Source organism: Falco rusticolus, chromosome 8 (assembly GCF_015220075.1).
Source record: "Falco rusticolus isolate bFalRus1 chromosome 8, bFalRus1.pri, whole genome shotgun sequence".
Lineage (NCBI taxonomy): Eukaryota > Metazoa > Chordata > Aves > Falconiformes > Falconidae > Falco > Falco rusticolus.
In genome coordinates this window covers 42,111,989-42,127,006 of record NC_051194.1, presented here as the reverse complement: position 1 = coordinate 42,127,006, position 15,018 = coordinate 42,111,989, and positions in this window count along the sequence as shown.

Below are 15,018 nucleotides of genomic sequence, written 5' to 3'. Positions count from 1 at the left end.
TCTTTAGGAACAGTGTAGACATATTTTGAATCATAGCAAGTTTTAAACTGTGGCAGTACAAGCCATATGGGATTCTTAACTTTGATGAAATCTGATGGATCATTTCACACATGGTCATGCTGAGTTTAATGCTGAAAGAAAAGACTCAAACAATCTCTTTAATATAATTATTTCTAAATAACAGTTTTTAAAAAGCATGTACAGACTGGTTAACCATACCTTCTCTGACATTAGATTTCAGAAATATTAACAGTTTCCTTTTGGTGATTTTTGTATTTTCTTTTAATTGCCTGACAGTTTGTCATGAGGGAATAGCCACTGTTGAGCTCTCCCAATGTGTTGAGGAAAACAGTGATGCATCGACAGGGAATCTGCAGGCTCTTTTCTCAAAGTCACTGCCAGGTGACGTAGGCCTAAAAAAAATGTAAGTTTGTAGACCATGCCATTCGCTTTTCTAGCATTTGAAAATTAAAATCTCAGGTTAGGGGATTTCACAGACATGAAATTTGGCCTTACAGAAATGTTAAATAAGCTCTCAAGAACTGTTCATGAAAGTTAGTTTGTTAAAGAAGAAACTACAGATATGTGCAGAAAGACAAAGTATTTTTATGAATCAGCAATTAGCTAGAAGGTTTTCATGCTAGGAAAATGAGTAAGAGGTGCCTCAAATTTCTCTGTTAAATTTAGTAATATTTTTTATGTGCTGGAAAAATAAGCAGATGGAATAAGCAAAACAAAGGCACATACAGTACTGAATAAAGCCAGATTTTGTGGTATGATAGAAAATTCAGTTGGTCAGTTATTTCCAGAAACACAGTTGTGGAGAATTTCAGTAGAGAGAAAACAAAAAATCAGAACAATAGACATTAGTGTATCATATGGACTATATATTGCTCATAAACAAAACAAATACTCTTTCTAAAGAACATAGAAAAAAAAAAACTATTCATACACATTCTAGTTAATGGTATCAGTGCAGGAATTAGTATATGACTGGGGGGAGACTGAACAGTCCCCTCCATCTTGTTAGGAAGCGTGTGGAATGGAATGTGAAGTAACACCAAAAAAGTTAGAAATCTATGCTAAAAATGTCTGTCTCAATTGGATTACTGTGCTCTCATCTGGCCATTTGGGTCTTGATATCAATAATGAAAAGAAGAGAGAGTCTATAGAAGTGCCCAATTTAAGTTTAGCTGAAATATGCTTACACAGGGAAAGAGAGAAATGTATCAGTTGTTGGCTGAGCACAGAAGAGAAATCAGAAAAGACATGCAAAAAGTATGTACACTAAAACTATTCTTTGAAATACCTGTCTCTAGATCATCCTTTGTGTTGTGTGCTTTTGTTAGGAGCATCTTCTGACTTGATATAAGGGAATATTCAATTTAAATGAACAATGGAAAATCTAAAATAGGAGGAAATATTTGTTAAAAAAAAAAAAAAAAAGTCAAACTCATTGCCACTGTTAAGAAAGGAATATTTATTTACATGTACAACAGAGCCCCCAAGTTTATAATAGAAGATAGTAGGAGTAAAAACTTCAGGACTGAAAATGTAGAATTTACCCATTGGTTTTTAGAGGAATTTTCCTTAGAAGTCAGATTTCAGCATTTCATATCTCCTTCAGCATATAAGGGAGGAGGCATAGAGGACAAAAATGTACTACGGGTGTTCTTCAGTAGGAAATTCTTGTGCACCTATGGGGACAGCTAGTTTTCTTTATTATGGAGAATGTGTGGATTTTTCATACTTATTTTGAACTTAAAATGGACAGGACCCCTCATTCTCCTCAATTCATTGGCTATAAAAGTGCTACAGAATTGCTTTGTTCTTGTGAAATCTATCACAGACTCACAAAGAAGAGAAAACCAAGAAAATATTACCCTGCCAACTCAATCCAAAAAAAAATCATTTCAAAGAAGAAAGAGAGGGTGATGTGCATTTATGCCAGTGCTTGATGTCATCAGTATAAGTTCTTTCCTTCTGGGTAGCTGCATCTCCACTATACAACTAAATCACTGTTTTGCTCATAGGACAGAAAAGAGATTAACAGCCTGCGTAGTGCAGTGTGTCAAACTGCCTCTGGTGTAGAAAACAGTGTGTTACCTTCTAGTTTATCCATCGCTTGGGTGGGACTTCAAGCCTAAGTATCATGTATTTGGACTGCAGTGTAGTTCAGAATGTGACACAGAGTGGAAAAAAGAAAACAGGTGGGGAGAAAAGTGGGAAAATGGGACAATTTAAAAATGAAAGGACATATGTTCAGGCTGTGGTATTCCCAACCTTCCCGATCCTCACAGTTTTTTATACCAGTGAATTGTGAAAGTCCTATGGGCATATATATCAGTACATTATCCTGGTATTTGCAGCTCTCTACAAGTTAGTACAGCAGTTTGCTATTGCCCCTTCTTGTAAGATCACTAACTTCTTTGAGAGTGAAATTCTTCTAGAATTCATAACTCTCTAGTAGGGCAAAACCAAGGAGTGGAGAACTCCCTTGGGCCATGGGACCTGTCCTGGGAGAGGGAAAACTGGCTCAGGTGTCGGATTGCTTTCAGACTTCTGCATCTGACCCATCTACAAACACACACTATAAATCAGCAATGATGTAGGATAATGCAAGGAAATATTTACCCTGAATCCCCTTTTTCCAGTAAGTCCTCTACCTGATTTCATGTATGTTGCTGATGAGGATTATTGCAGGATTTATTTTAAAGTAGTGTTTCCTTTTTGAGAATGTGGGTTATCTGAGGTCAGTCTGCATGTGGAATTAGGGCAACACACAAATTCATTTCTTTGAATCTTTTTCTCAATAATTTCCTCTAAGACCTCCTACCTGTTCCTTTAGGTCCTTAAAAAGATACTTAAAAAAAAAAACCAACAAAACCAAAAAAAACCAAAGAAAGAAGTCCTGTATTTTCTCATCTGATCAGCCTTTATCCTGTAAGATTTGGGAAAAAGAAGAGATTACTGTTTTTATTTCTATTTTAAAGGTATTTGGAGTTTTTTGGTTATTATCATGGTGAGAAATATCTACTTGAGTACGTCTGTCCTAGTTGGATATACATATTCAAGAAATGGATACTGGGCCAGATCCCCAGCATGAAGTCAAAAGAACTCCGTTAATGTAGACTAGGTAAGGATTTGGCACAGACAAATATATGAGTATACAAGTGCCACAGCTCACCGGGTGTTATTACAAAAAGTCTGTCTCTTGCTGGCATTGACTTTCAAAAACAAGCTGTGCTTAGCACCTCTGAGTTTATAAAGATCACACAGCAACCTACATGCTATCAAAGCTTCAGGAACAAATAAATAAGCAGCTTATCTCTCAAGGTCTTTCCCCCTGATTTTATTATAAGTGACAATGGAACCAAAGTTGTAAAGCAGTATAAGATCTTCAGCCCAAACATGTGATGTGTATTTTTTCACTTTGTCTGAATCTGCTGTTGGATGATTTTCCTCAACAAATTGTAATATTGAGGTTTTTTAGATCTGTCAAAGCTTTGAAATTAATTCTCACTTTTGTTCTATAAAAGACATGCAATATTTTTCACACATCTGCTTCAGGAGAAACAAACCTCCATTGGCACACACACATTTTTTACAAGAAACGTCAGTTTTATGGATCTCTCTATCTTTGTGCTGTAGTCTTTGCAGAGCTATCTGTGTCTGCACAGAGAAAATTCAGAGACGCTCCATTGTATTTTAACCTTTGAAGCAGATACCCTGAATGAGTGAAAACCAAGTGATTTCACTTGTCCCTTGAGAAACGTAATGAAAACCTTAAGGCAAGGATTTCCCACTGTCTGAAGTAGGTGTGTAAATTCGCAGAGCAAAGGCGACAACAAAATAAGATTTCTTAACTACTTTTCTACTGTTGTTCTTCATCAGCTGTGAAACAATAACAATCACATTCTTGCTCTAATTCTCCCACTCTGGTAAAATCCATCTGTAATACTGATGGGGATGACTGAGCAGAAACAACAGGAGGCAGGCCTTTTCAGCGGGAGGGAATCATTAAAAATATGAATTACAAGAAGTAATATAAGCAAAAAGGCTACCTTGCCCCAGGTTTTAATTCAGTCTCCACTGCGTAGTATGAGAGTACTCTCTTTCAGCAGCCAGCCCTTTGTGAATGGTGAACTAGGTTGTGCCTTTGCCTCCTGCCATGTGATGCCAGACACTCCCAGTGTAAAGTCAGCAAAGGCACATGCCTGGAATGGATTGTGTTGGAAGAACTGACTGGAAAAGTTATTTTTTTGCCTGTTTAAAGCATTTGTGTTCTGTGTCCAAATGTGAGAAAGGAAATTGGTGGGTTGTATTTAGGATATTATAGATGTGGTTTGGCTGCAATTAAGCGTGAGCCAATATGCCTTTTTATTTTTCTTTTGGTTTTCTTCTGACCTATGTCATCTGTTACTTTTCTGTAGCACAAGTGCATTTGGTAGCTTTACCCAGTGCAGGGGCTGCTCCTGCTCCAGCAGCATCCATTGGACGGCTCTAGTGGGAGGTCTTGGGGAGCCCCCGCCATCAGGCTGTTCCCTACTTCTTAGCTCAGCACATAACCAAATGGTGCGTAGCCACACACTGACTGTGTGCCACATATTTCCTCCTGCCATGTCATTACTCATTAGTGTCTGGAATTGCTGCCGCTGGCTTCTGCAAATGAGTGCAGGAGCCGTAGGTGAGTTAAAATAAATAAAGCCTCTTGCTGGCCCCCTAATGGACTATAGCCTGCCACCTGAGGAGGGAAGGAATCCGTCATTACCTTGGGCAGATAAAAGGGGCTACAGTTACTCACCTGAAGTAGGCCACTTATTGTCCTATCTCTGGGCTGAGTCAAATCTTACATATGTTCACCAGATGGTGGATTCCCGTAATTATTATTGTATGGGATACAAGAACACAAGGAGAACGAAGAACTTCGCAGCCTGTATACACTCCCTTCACTAAATCTATTCACATGTGAATTGAAAAACATTCGCACAGTGATACCTAAAATTTTGAAATATAGTAGCCCAATAATAATAATGTATTATTAGTCCTATTGCCAATCATTGCATTTATTCTCTCTGAGCACCTCAGAAAGGACATCATTCATAAATGAAAATCTCTGCATCTCTGGTAGTGAGGGCTGCCTGACCAAAATACAGAGTTAACAAGCAAATTCTCCCTTCCCTTATCACTCCACACCTTATCAATCCAGAGATTCTTGACACATTTTTTTCATGTTAAAATGTGCTTTATGATACCACAGTGTTCTGTTTATCTTGAATTACAGATTTAAGAAAAAATAATAATACATCAGACTTTAAGATGAAGCCTCTGTATGACCTTGAGGGTTGATACTGGGGTGATACTGGGGCTGGTAGAGTTCAGTGTCTTCATTAGTGATCTGGACGATGATGTAAAACAGGCCCAGCAAATTTGCAGAGGACACTGAGGTGTAGACGTTGATATCCCATACATTAGAACTTCAGTCGAGTTAAACTGGGGGACTGGGAGACTGGGCTGACAAAAACCTCAAAATCTTTAATGATTCCGCACTTAAGAACTCCACGTGTCAGTATGGACTGGAAACTGATTGAATGCATAACAGCTCAGGGAATATGATGGATACCAACAGTATGGGATCATTATAAATAAAGTAAGCTGCACCCTTGACTACATTAGAAGCATGGCTAGCAGATGGAGGTTATTATGCCACTGGCACAGGTTGGGCATCACCTGGGATAATGTATCCAGTTTTGGGCTGCCCTTGTGCAAGAAGGATATTGAGAAAGTAGAGCTGATCCAGCAGAGGACCTGCAAGAAGCGAAGGGCCTGTTATGCTTGACTTAAGATGTATGGTTTAGAGGGCTGGGCTTGTTTAGGCTGGCAAATAAGGAACTGAGAGGGGAAGCAGCAGCATCCTGCAGCTAGAGAGAGACAAGAGAGCAGAGCCAAAATCTACCCTGTAATGCTAGATGCTTAAAGAAGGGACACTTGGTTGAAATGTTTTCACTGGGAGGGTATCAAAGCGCTGGTGCTGATTATCCAGAGAGCATGGGGAGTTTCCATTTGTGGATGTTTTAGAAACTCAGCATGTTCTGGCATTGCTGGTATGTCTGAGACTAGACTAGATGATTAGCTGGAGGTTCTTCCCCGTGACTCTGTGATTGCATTTTAACTCACAGCCATTTAACCTGTATTTCTCATACACATCCTGTGAGTGCTGTCTTCTGTGAAGCTGTGGGTTCTGCTTCCTACGTTCAAAAGTCTGCACATGAACTGGTGAACCTAAGCACTTCTGCCGTAACAAAGCTAAGGGAGAAACTTATCTGTAAACTTACAGCATTGTCTGCAAAAATCCAGTCTATGGAGAAAAATGTACAGAGTTGACTTGTGGATACTAGGTATTTTGCTTCTGTCCCTTGAATGCTGTATCCCTCGTTGGTGTCAGCATCATCATACTTGCTTGTTTCTTTTGAGAAGCCTGCTGCCTAATGTCACCATTCTTAGTGACAAAAAGACACCTCCATGTTAACACTTGACTATTTGAATGTGTAGCTAAAATGTTGCAAGACTTCACGCTGTTGTAAAGAATGCCAGGGAGTTTTTTAAAATCTTGAGGAATGTCTCACTGAACCTAATTAAAACTTCTCATGGGAAGACTTAAAAAAAAAAAAGATCAAAAAATTGTTCAGCTTTTTCCTGCAGGTATGTCTCAAATGCTGGAACTTTTAGCATTTCCAGCTGCAGATCTTTTGCTTCTGGAAGTTCTATGAGTACAATTTTAAAGCTGTCTGATGTTTTGTTTTGCTGTGCCAACTGTTGAAAAGCAGTCTGGTCTCGTAAACATGCCAGTACAAGTGAGAGAGTGCTATAACGTTAGTCTCATGGGATCTTGCAGTAAAAGGGATAGAAAACTCCTCCTCGAGATTCAGTGATCAGAAAATGTGCAAGCACATGGTATTTTATAGCTCTGACTATTTGCAGTGGTTTTTCTATATCCTTTTGATGCAGAGATATTAAAACCACCTTGTACAGGTGTGGCAATAGCTCACTTTCCTGGAAGGTAATAGATATCATGTTAATCAGTGGTCAGCCTCCTTGTGATATGGCAGAGCCACACTGTTATGACAAATGGCTTTAAACAAGTTCAGCACCATAATTATGGAAAAGGTTACATTGTTCTACAATTATCCCTTTAATCAATCTTGCAGGATAATCATCCTGCCGAAAAATCTGTTTCTCAATACCAGTTTCATTATCTAGGTGATTCTCATCACTAATCATTACAGTGTGATTCACTATATTCTTAACAACTCCTGTTTTAACTTTAAATGGGTGATTAGACTCAATATACAGGATATTACCTGCACTATCGTCCTTATAATACATTCTCTTTCCCAACTGTCAGGCTATCTCTCCACTAATAAATGTAAAAAAGCATTTCTTATTAACATCCTTTTTCATAGTAAATCATATTCAAATGAACATTACTAATGAAAGAAGGAGGGAGAACAGTTCTTTCCCTGATGCTCCATCTTTCCAAACATTGCATGGGAAGGCACAGGGCAAAACTGGGAACCTCCAGGCTGTCCTGGAAGGTCAACATATCTGAAGTAGGAAGTATGAAGGCAGTAGTTACTCTTGATTTTTGAACTTGCGCAGGTTCCTTACACATTCCATCACAGAAACAAGGAAGATTTTGCATAGGAATAAGACTGTATTTTCTTCTGTTGTGAGAGCTGGCAAAATATTAAGAGTTGGCCTAAGTACCTGCTTGGGACTTGAGGCTTCTGGGGACTCTTGCATGTTACTTGTATCAATCATTCAATCTCTGGCTTAATTTTGGACATCTGTAAAATGTCTACAGTATTTGGCTACCTCTTAACTTATGAGACCTTCAATATCTATATCAAACAAGAGTGAAGTCATATTAATAATTTTTTTTTTTTAAAGATCACCTTTATTTAATACTGAGGTCTCTATCATCGCAGCATGCCAAAGGAATACTTCCTAGGTTAAGTTTTTGTATGTTTCTAATGGACCTCACCCAGTGATGTAGAAAGGGATTGCAACTTTCCATTTAACTAAAAACAAGTCTTAGTTACTTGGGAAGATGGGGATTTTTTCCAGTTTAAAAGACAGTGTATTTAGAGTAACATATAAACATCAGTAAAAAGTTTCTGTGGAATGTTTTTTTGGTATATTGCTTTTCAAGAGCTTCAATGCTTCCCTGTGAAATGTAACAAGAATCAGAGTGCTCAATTATGTTGCTTAATTGTGAAGTTCCAATTTCCTGATAAACTTCGCAGTTCTGACTGTCTTATGTGGACACGAGTTCAGTCCTATCCAGAGCCTGTTTAACTCTGACCATGACAAGGCCCCTGTTGTGAGGGTAAACTGACTTTGGAGATGATTGCTTCTTGACACTTTGCCTGCCACTTCTGTGTGTAGATTTATGTACTATACATTTTCATTGAGCATTTAACCCTGAATCTTTATATGAGCCTGCCATAAAGCACATGCCTATCATCCAGGAAACACTTGGCAACACTTTTCCTACACAGGAGTTATTTTAACAGGAAGAAGAATTAATTGTACCGAATTTCTAATATTCTGGGAAATAATTTCTGTCAGTTTTAAAAAGAGGTTTAATTAATTTATAGTTATTAAGTATTCATTTTCTGATTTGCTTGAAATAATCCATTAGTATGTTTGGATAAAGTTTTTCCTGTTCTTTTGCTACCATCATGGTGATCTGCAGAATGGAAATGTAAAAAAATAATTGTATCAGAAATGGCGTATAATCGAATAAGTCTTACAGATGTTGATTGGAAGAGGTTTTGCTAATATACTTACTACCCATGAGAATAAACGAGTGTATGTTTTCATTTAAAGCTGGACTCTGCCCAGTTGCTACTAATACAGACAAAGGTTTGCGGAGAGAGAAAAAACCACTCTGTCATAATGACTTATACAAGCTTAAGCAGCAGACTTCCTAAACCAAGACTTATCACTTCAGGGTTATTTCCATGTGACCTGTGGAGGATGCCCGTGAATAGCAGGAGAAGACATGCAGTTTTCTCTGCTGTAGGGCTGAGCCTCTCGGTGCAAGACTAGAAGGCAGTCCTGGGTGTTGTGAAGTAATCATTAAGTTACACGCTTGTCATTTCTTGTACATTCACTCAGAACTAATGCACATCACTTTTTCCAATTATAATCATTCCACCATTTAACAAGCACAAAAGGCCTTAGATTCCAATTTGCCACTGATGCTTCACTTTCACTTGCTTATTTCTTGGCATTTAGGTCAGGCTAGGTTGTGCACAGCTCCAATAATGGGGTATATTCACCCTTCATACGGCAAACGTACAAATGATGAAGGCTAGAGCAGCTGGTCTCACAATGTGAGAGCAGATAATTTCCACTGGTATGGTAATTTCTCTGTTCATAGTTTTCCTTTCAGTTTTTATAAAGATGTTTTATTTTTTTTGGTTCGCTTATTGCCAAAGCCAAACAGAAAGCACACAATGATATAGCAAACGCAGTCCTTGCCACACTTCCTTGCTGGCTAAATCAAAGTTTCTGTAGTAAGCACGTCACGTTCATTTAGCTTTTCAAACTTTTCCATGGCTAAAAACAAACACCCACACCCCCTGCAAACAAAACAAGAAACTGAAAAAAAAAAAAAACCCCACAAAAAACAAAACACCAAATCACAGCTGCTGAAATCCCTAGTCTTTAATCTTAGTTAGCCTCTCACTAATGACAAGTAACTGGAATGTGGAATCAACCAGCCGGTGTGTTAGTAAACAAGCTTTGGCTACACAGTAGCCAAGAATTAGAAAAGTCTAGCACAGCATGTAAAATGCTTTTTCTCTTCTTTCTGGTGAGAATTGCCTACTTCTGTTGGAGTGCTTTACAAATTTTGAGCTTAGGTCTGCTTATCTCTATGAGAGCATTCAGTCAGGAAGTAGAAGCAGAGATGGAAGCACTCCTCCCCCAGTATAGTCCTGCCCTTGCTTTCGCTGTGTGCAGACATCACGGGAGTCCAGCACAGGCAGCACATTCCCTCTCGGTGGAAGAGCCAGTCTTGGCCTAGTGATGAATCAGGACTTGAAGCTGCTGTTTTTGAGGACCAATGCTGTCTGCCTGCCCATTCACAAATTTTAGGGAGAGGAGCAGTGCAAACTCTTTCAAGACTCTTGAAGGCACATTGCTGCTGACAGACCACCCAGTCAAATGCCAGGCAGAGACTTGTGGCCCCAGTGTTCTCCTGTATCAAAAAGATCAATTTAATTTATCGCGTATTCACACATCAGTGATAAATGAAAGTACAGAACACAAAGTGAGTACACAGTGCCAGAATGAAACTAAGGATACTTGCAACAGCAAAGTACAGTTACTGTCTCTGCTCTAGTATGTCAAAGCATGTACCAGTTTTGTGACTTTTCAACAGTTTTTGTTGAGTCAGCGTAAGCTGGTTCAGCCTTTGCCCATGGTGTCAGTGGTGGCACCAGAATGGCTGCAGTTGGTCAGTGCAACCAGGATTCTCCCAGGTACAATCTTCTCTCAAATCTGGCTCTGCTGGCAGCAGGATACAAAGCAATTGTGCAGAATGTTAAGTTCTTAGAAATCTGGTTTATCATCACATTTAAATGATGGAATATCACTTCTAGCTGACCTAGAAGCTGTGTGATGGTGACAAGTGTTTTCAGGAAAGGCACCAGCTACTGTTTTGGGGCTATTTTTACAACAGAAATTAAATATCATAATATGTTCTTTCTGTCCCTTTCTTTCTCCTAAAATTATCCCTTTAAATATTAAAAGAAAAAAAAAGTACCAAGTTAAAATTGTCTGTAGCTTCAGTTAAGTGAGACTGCACTGACTTTTCCAAATAAAATTACAGTTTCTGTGATTGTTATTCTGGAAAAAAATAATTAAAGAAAGGAGGACATGCTGCTTGAAAACTGCATGATTTAGATGCTCAAGATATTCTCTGAAATTCCTCTGTTAGGTCTCTGTTATCCCGATGTTTTAGTGAAATCTCTTAAATGAAGTTGTTTCTCTATTGAGGAAGACATTAAATGACTAAATGTACTTCAAAATATATAACGTATCTTTCAGCTTCATTATTATTTCATATTTATTTAGGTTCTGTTTCACAATATGTGTTCACAATTTGTTTTCTCAGAGCTAGGAGGCTCTGAGAGAAATACTTGGGTGAGCTATACAGTCCACAAACTTTTCTCTCAAACTTAATTTTAAGACATAATTGAGTTGTTATCCGCACAGTATTTTCCTCTCCGATTGCAAGAAATGCTAGTCTGTCTCTGTAGATAATAAATGATGGAGATGCAAACTCTGTAATGGAATTTCACATGTACCTTACACAGCCTGAAAGACTAGAATCCTCCAGATAATGTGTGATTGCCTCACATGCAGTGCTGCATGCTTCCCTAAGATTTGCCCACTAACAAGTACAGGACCACACAAGTATAATTTTTATTTCCCGCCCCCCTCCCCCATCAGAATGGCCAATAACATTGGTTTGTATTCAACTTGCAATTCACGCTAAGACAATTTAAGGAAATGCTGCAAAAAAGAGTGAGGTTTGGGTTTTTCCCCTCCTTTCCCCTCCCCCTCTCTCCTGCTGTAAAAGCATTGGCTGATAGAATCACTGTATTTACTGCTACATTTAAAAGATATTCAGGTTCCTAACTTCCAGTGAATTCAACATTAAATATTAGTTAATGTTGTTTTTTATTAATGTGTTAATGAATAATTATGGAACTGGTAAAGTTTCTTCCCTCTTCCTGTAAGAAAAAATATTTTCTCTCATAATATTTGGGATTCATAATGAAGTTCTTCTCTTTTAAGAGAATTCCTATAATATAGATATTCTTCCACTTAGCAATGTTTTTGTGTATTTATTTTTTTTATAAACAAATAAAGTGCCTGTTTTTTTCTTTTAATACTTGTAGTTGTCCTTTACTTTTAATTTTTTTATTAACACTTCAAGTGAAGTAGTTAATTTTGGAGTTGCAGTCTTGTTTCATATGATTTTTTTACAGTAGTCTTTGCTGTATGTCAAATAATTAGTTTGTGTGTTTTTAAATGTTTTTTTTAAATTAATTTTTAAATTTTAAAATTTGGTAGTTTGCATATTGTGAAAGAGTTCACTATCTGTTTTGTTGTTAATATTTGTGTTTTCATAGTTCGAATTTTCCTTCATGTTTAAAAAGACTTCTTACATTTTGATTGTAAGTGAGAAGAAAACAGAGTACATACAATCACAATAATTTTAATTCATTTTATAGTACAGATGAAATAGCTATGTAATAATTAACTTTCTACCAATTTGACTATTGTTATTTGTACTATTCTTGTAAGGAGGAAGCCTAGGAGCTAGGACATGTACTGTTTCCTCAGACAAACAAATTACACCATCAATAAAATCAATGAAAAGAATTTAACTTTTTCAACTGAAAAATAGATTTAGTTCAAGAATAGGAATTTGGTCTGTGTGTAAATTCTATATATTTAGAATATACAGTGATATATTAAAGTTTATATGTAATTTAGTAAAAAGTTCTATGCATGTAATCTGGTCAGGAGATCATGGATAGCGTCTTCTTATTAAGAAAATATCTATAGGACATTGTATTTTGATAAAGGGTCAGAACCTTGGTTTTAGGTGTTGTGACAATGTGTTCAGGCAACACTGTTCTGCCGGTTACTGATACGCTATTGACACTGAAGACAAAAATGTTACATACTTTCTTACCAACACCACTTGTTACAGAGCCTTTCTTTGGAGATTTCCCACCATGTATTGACTTGGTTTGATGTGTGTCTTTTAGTGAGTTAACCATGAGCAGCACAGAACACTTTCATCTGAGATCACAGGCATATTTCATCTCTAACATCTCTTAGCAGTTAGTAATGAACAGATTCAGATAAAAATCTCCATCAGTAATATTTATAGAGGCTTAAACAAGAACATGAATTTTGAAAAGTCTGACAAGTCTAAAGTGATCATACCTCTCCAGCAGGGAGTCAAGAATCAAAATTCAAAAATATAATAATTAAAGTATATCTTTGCCAAAACCACTTATGCAGAGGGAATTGTTTTCTTGTGGAATAGCTAAATTAGAGTTCTAATCCTTCAGACACAGAGAGATTTTTCACATGCTGATTAGTCCCCTCAGATCCAATCAGACCTCTCATTTGCTGTTCCTGGAGTCAGGATAGGGAAGTTTGTAGGTTTTCTTGTTACACTGATACATTATCAAAGTGTACAGAACTTGTACAGTTTTGATAAGATATCTTTTTTTACTTTCACTTAGGCTTTCTAGTCAGATTTACCATGCAGTGACAGAATTATTCATCTGAAGAAAAAAATCCACAAGTTCTGTTGATTTACCATATCCTGTACAGCAACTTATGCTTTCACTCGCATGTTCTTAAGCAGCTTCTTTAAGCTTGACCAGGGAAAAGTAAAAGCAAGGTAATGTCATACTGTTCTTGATCTTCACTTAAATCCTGACTGGTTCCAATGTGGTGTTGATGGCCTCCGTTATTGGTCAATGTTAATAACTCACAAAACTTTGTCTAACGGTTAGATCACATAAAATGTTATTTTAGACTGTGGATTATTCATTCTTCTTTCAAATTCTTCCTCTTCTGATTGCTCCTAGGAGTTAGCAGCCATTTCTCCTAGTAGTATTGGGCAGTGTTGTTCAGCTCCTTTTGCATTCAGTTATCCTGAGTGGGGAAATTTCAGAAAATCACGTAGCACTGGCCAGCACACTGTTGCCCTTTATTGTGTTTCTTCCTGTCATTGTTTTGGGTAAGGTGGAAGAAGAGCATAATCCTTTCTCAGAGACTGTTAGGGAGACAGGGAGACATGAAAACCCCCACAAACACTTCTGGAGTCGCTGTTGCCATTGGAAGGGAGGGAGGACCTTTCCCACAGTAAAGACATGCAGGCAGGGCCCTTGAGAGGTTAATTTACTTTTGGCACTCTCTGGTATTGTGTCTTTAAGTAGCCAGTCAACTGGATTCTCCACTGAACCTTCAAATCTGGAAAGCTCTTATCATTTGATGAGATGCCTCTTTCTTGGATGAATGCCCATAGCATATGGCATAGAATTAACACAGATTTTCACTGAATTAACACAGATTTTAAAATTTCATATGTTCTGATGTTAACACTGTTAGCGAAGTGGAAAGTGCAAGTGTTTAACATACAAACTTCTTAAAGGATTTATAAAATTTCAGCAATGAATGCTGATTCTTAAATAAAACAGCTATTACTTGCTTTTATCGCTGTACTTTCCCTAATATGTCTGCTGTCACATAATAGAAGGAAACTCTCTAGTGTTCTTGTGCTGCTTATTTAGGTCAGGCTGGGGGCAACCTCGGGAGGTCATCTAGTCCAGCCTCTGCTCGAAGTAGGAGCAACACTGGCTGTGGGGCTTTGGGCAGTTGGGCTCTGGATCTCCCCAAGGACAGAGATTCCACGACTTCTCTGAGAAGCCTGTTCTAGTCCCTAATTATCCTTTTAATGATTCTTTTCATTATATCTGGTCTCCTGATTTCATCTGTGACCCGTAATTCTCATTCTCCTGCCTCACCCTCAGTGAGAAGCTTGGCTCTGGGACCAGGTAACCTTCCCCCTGGCACAGGGGGCTGCTGTGAGGTCCCCCGAAGCCACCTCCTCTGAAGGTGAAACAAGCCCCAGCCCCTCAGCCTCTCCTCGCAAACCGTGTGCTCTGACTCCCTACCTCTGTTGGTGGCCTCTGCTGGGCTCCCTCAACTTCACCGACACCATGTGGTACTGGAGAGCCAAAGCTGGATGGGCTGCTTACATGTGCCCTAATGACTAACCAGTACCAAGGAAAAGGGGAGGCATCACTGTCCTCGACCTACTAGCTGAGCTACTGGTGGTAACAGCCCGGCATGCTGTTTGATTAGGAAAAAAGGGTTTCAGCTCCCTGAAACTGCTATTTAAGACTGGTG